General features: G+C 51.9%; 1 non-coding gene across 1 annotated transcript in view; it reads right to left on the bottom strand.

Annotated features, from left to right (window-relative positions):
- Nucleotides 1-1,043, bottom strand: part of LOC124590597 — a 1,910-nt gene extending 867 nt beyond the window's left edge. The window contains exon 1 of the ribosomal RNA XR_006976655.1: nucleotides 1-1,043. This exon is cut by the window's left edge and continues 867 nt beyond it. This is a non-coding gene — a ribosomal RNA (small subunit ribosomal RNA).
- Nucleotides 1,044-5,000: the final 3,957 nt, after the last annotated feature.

Raw genomic sequence — 5,000 nt, 5'->3', positions numbered from 1 at the left:
TGCTTTCGCTTCTGTTCGTCTTGCGACGATCCAAGAATTTCACCTCTAACGTCGCAATACGAATGCCCCCGCCTGTCCCTATTAATCATTACCTCGGGTTCCGAAAACCAACAAAATAGAACCGAGGTCCTATTCCATTATTCCATGCACACAGTATTCAGGCGGGCTTGCCTGCTTTAAGCACTCTAATTTGTTCAAAGTAAACGTGCCGGCCCACCGAGACACTCACTCAAGAGCACCCTGGTAGGATTGCAACGGGGTCCGCCTCGGGACGCACGAGCACGCACGAGGCGCGTCGCACGCCTTCAGCTCGCCCCACCGGCAGGACGTCCCACGATACATGCCAGTTAAACACCGACGGGCGGTGAACCAACAGCGTGGGACACAAATCCAACTACGAGCTTTTTAACCGCAACAACTTTAATATACGCTATTGGAGCTGGAATTACCGCGGCTGCTGGCACCAGACTTGCCCTCCAATAGATACTCGTTAAAGGATTTAAAGTGTACTCATTCCGATTACGGGGCCTCGGATGAGTCCCGTATCGTTATTTTTCGTCACTACCTCCCCGTGCCGGGAGTGGGTAATTTGCGCGCCTGCTGCCTTCCTTGGATGTGGTAGCCGTTTCTCAGGCTCCCTCTCCGGAATCGAACCCTGATTCCCCGTTACCCGTTACAACCATGGTAGGCGCAGAACCTACCATCGACAGTTGATAAGGCAGACATTTGAAAGATGCGTCGCCGGTACGAGGACCGTGCGATCAGCCCAAAGTTATTCAGAGTCACCAAGGCAAACGGACCGGACGAGCCGACCGATTGGTTTTGATCTAATAAAAGCGTCCCTTCCATCTCTGGTCGGGACTCTGTTTGCATGTATTAGCTCTAGAATTACCACAGTTATCCAAGTAACGTGGGTACGATCTAAGGAACCATAACTGATTTAATGAGCCATTCGCGGTTTCACCTTAATGCGGCTTGTACTGAGACATGCATGGCTTAATCTTTGAGACAAGCATATGACTACTGGCAGGATCAACCAGGGAGCTGCGTCAACTAGAGCTGAGCAGCCGGCCGCCCGGGAGTGTGTCCCGGGGGCCCGCGCGAACACGCAAGCGTCCGCTCAATTATTCTGCAAACAGGAGGAGGCTGAGCTCCCCTGCACCATACACCTCGAAACCCTCTCAGGTCCCGGCGGCGCGCAGCGCCGTCCTAAGTACTTGGTCGGGTTCGAGAGAGGCGCAATCGCCCGGAGTTTGGCGAGTAGACGCTTTAGGTGCGACCACCCGTGCTCCCAACTGAGCTTGCCGCTGCCGACAGAGGCCCGGGAGCGTGCTGTCGTGGCATTGCCGGCGGGAGACAACACGCGCCACCTACGGTGACCGGCAGCTCCAACGCCAGCGCCACAGAAGGACAAAAGCCCCACTTGGGTGCCGAAGCGAACTCTCCCAGCACAGCGCACGCGCCAACACGTCCGCACAGCTGCGATACAAACCACCTGCGAGAACCGCAGAGGCGACCGAGCAGCAGACGGCGTCGCGGCGCCGAGCGCCGGGCGGCGGCGCATCCTCAGCGCACACAGTCCTCAATCGGACCAGCACACTGCAGATGTCCACCGCGCTTCGCACCGGGCCCGCGAGGACCTACTTTGGCCGCACGGCGCCGCGTGCAGGGTGCGCCGGCGCGCAGCTGCGCCGCCTGCCGCCTCCGTCGGCCGGCGCGCCTGCCACTGGCCGCCCCCACCAGCCGGCTGTAGCGCGTGCGCCCACGCACCGCGCGGCCAGCACGCCGGGAGGCCCCCCCTCACCGGCCGGGGACGGTCCCACCCAGCCACCGCCGCGTATCGCTTCACACCCAGATGCCATTCACGTTCGTGGGCATGGTGGGTATCGCTGGAACAACCGGTTGGTAGCTCAACCGATCGTCGCCATCACTGATTCACCTCTAGCGAGAACAACCGCACCACAACGGTTTACCAGTTGTTCATTTGCGTAACGTCACCAGCAAACGTAGGCGTCCATCGCCATTTGCAAATTCAACGATTGTTGCATGCCTGTGTCAGGTGTCACGACACACTATGTCTGCCCACATACACGCAACAACATGTGCACGCTTCGCGAACACGTGGAAGGTGGCCCCCGTACGTATGCGATGTCCATTGCGCGAACGACTGTCAACCGGCCTCTGTCGCATGTCGCAGATGTGGAACGCAGTGCACCATGCTATCACGGTGTGTGAGAAGAGACGACTACGTCTGACAACACGCGCCACTACATCAACAGACGGCTCATGCTGATCGCCATCCAGGGCATACCACACTGCAATCCAGCTCTTATAGGGAGACGACACGTAGCTGAGTGCACAACATTTGGACCGCATGGTTCGCCGTTGTTGGCGCAGTCGTTGTACGGTCACATGTACCACGATGTATCATTCAGTACATGAGGACCAATGTGCAGTACAGTGTGTGATTTGGACGTACAACATCAGCGGACAGTTGACACAGGCCGTACCACAGCGTAGGCTAAGTGCTTCGCCATGCAAATGCCAATGAACAACTGCAAATGCCAATGAACAACTGCAAAGGGCATTGAGCATGTACGTCCTGCTGCCATCCACATTACAGTGTATAGCTGCAAGGTGTTTAACATGAAGCGATACACTGGGGACCGGGCAGTGCGAGTAGCAAACTATATTGCGGGGGTTGCAGTTAGGCAACACTACACTAATTTAACGCGTCGTATGACAATTACAGAGCAGGTTAAGGCCCAACGTGTGTTGGGTTAAGGCCCAACGTGTGTTGGGTTAAGGCCCAACGTGTGTTGGGTTAAGGCCCAACGTGTGTTGGGTTAAGGCCCAACGTGTGTTGGGTTAAGGCCCAACGTGTGTTGGGTTAAGGCCCAACGTGTGTTGGGTTAAGGCCCAACGTGTGTTGGGTTAAGGCCCAACGTGTGTTGGGTTAAGGCCCAACGTGTGTTGGGTTAAGGCCCAACGTGTGTTGCGTTAAGGCCCAACGTGTGTTACGTTACGGCGCAACGTGGGTTACGTTACGGCGCAACGTGGGTTGCGTTACGGCGCAACGTGGGTTACGTTACGGCGCAACGTAGGTTACGTTAAGGCGCAACGTAGGTTACGTTAAGGCGCAACGTAGGTTACGTTAAGGCGCAACGTAGGTTACGTTAAGGCGCAACGTAGGTTACATTAAGGCGCAATATAGGTTACATTAAGGCGCAATATAGGTTACATTAAGGCGCAATATAGGTTACATTAAGGCGCAATATAGGTTACGTTAAGGCGCAATATAGGTTAGGTTAAGGCGCAATATAGGTTACGTTAAGGCGCAATATAGGTTACGTTAAGGCGCAATATAGGTTACGTTAAGGCGCAATATAGGTTACGTTAAGGCGCAATATAGGTTACGTTAAGGCGCAATATAGGTTACGTTAAGGCGCAATATAGGTTACGTTAAGGCGCAATATAGGTTACGTTAAGGCGCAATATAGGTTAGGTTAAGGCGCAATATAGGTTAGGTTAAGGCGCAATATAGGTTAGGTTAAGGCGCAATATAGGTTACGTTAAGGCGCAATATAGGTTACGTTAAGGCGCAATATAGGTTACGTTAAGGCGCAATATAGGTTAGGTTAAGGCGCAATATAGGTTAGGTTAAGGCGCAATATAGGTTAGGTTAAGGCGCAATATAGGTTACGTTAAGGCGCTATATAGGTTAGGTTAAGGCGCAATATAGGTTAGGTTAAGGCGCAATATAGGTTAGGTTAAGGCGCAATATAGGTTAGGTTAAGGCGCAATATAGGTTAGGTTAAGGCGCAATATAGGTTACGTTAAGGCGCAATATAGGTTACGTTAAGGCGCAATATAGGTTAGGTTAAGGCGCAATATAGGTTACGTTAAGGCGCAATACAGGTTACGTTAAGGCGCAATACAGGTTACGTTAAGGCGCCATACAGGTTAGGTTAAGGCGCCATACAGGTTAGGTTAAGGCGCAATACAGGTTAGGTTAAGGCGCAATACAGGTTAGGTTAAGGCGCAATACAGGTTAGGTTAAGGCGCAATACAGGTTAGGTTAAGGCGCAATACAGGTTAGGTTAAGGCGCAATACAGGTTAGGTTAAGGCGCAATACAGGTTAGGTTAAGGCGCAATACAGGTTAGGTTAAGGCGCAATACAGGTTAGGTTAAGGCGCAATACAGGTTAGGTTAAGGCGCAATACAGGTTAGGTTAAGGCGCAATACAGGTTAGGTTAAGGCGCAATACAGGTTAGGTTAAGGCGCAATACAGGTTAGGTTAAGGCGCAATACAGGTTAGGTTAAGGCGCAATACAGGTTAGGTTAAGGCGCAATACAGGTTAGGTTAAGGCGCAATACAGGTTAGGTTAAGGCGCAATACAGGTTAGGTTAAGGCGCAATACAGGTTAGGTTAAGGCGCAATACAGGTTAGGTTAAGGCGCAATACAGGTTAGGTTAAGGTACGACATAGGTTAGGTTAAGGTACGACATAGGTTAGGTTAAGGTACGACATAGGTTAGGTTAAGGTACGACATAGGTTAGGTTACGGTACGACATAGGTTAGGTTACGGTACGACATAGGTTAGGTTACGGTACGACATAGGTTAGGTTACGGTACGACATAGGTTAGGTTACGGTACGACATAGGTTAGGTTACGGTACGACATAGGTTAGGTTACGGTACGACATAGGTTAGGTTACGGTACGACATAGGTTAGGTTACGGTACGACATAGGTTAGGTTACGGTACGACATAGGTTAGGTTACGGTACGACATAGGTTAGGTTACGGTACGACATAGGTTAGGTTACGGTACGACATAGGTTAGGTTACGGTACGACATAGGTTAGGTTACGGTACGACATAGGTTAGGTTACGGTACGACATAGGTTAGGTTACGGTACGACATAGGTTAGGTTACGGTACGACATAGGTTAGGTTACGGTACGACATAGGTTAGGTTACGGTACGACATAGGTTA

The sequence above is a fragment of the Schistocerca americana genome, unplaced genomic scaffold, assembly GCF_021461395.2.
Source record: "Schistocerca americana isolate TAMUIC-IGC-003095 unplaced genomic scaffold, iqSchAmer2.1 HiC_scaffold_77, whole genome shotgun sequence".
Classification (NCBI taxonomy): Eukaryota; Metazoa; Arthropoda; class Insecta; order Orthoptera; family Acrididae; genus Schistocerca; species Schistocerca americana.
Note: the sequence above shows the minus strand (reverse complement) of the source record. Positions and strands in the feature narration are given on the sequence as shown.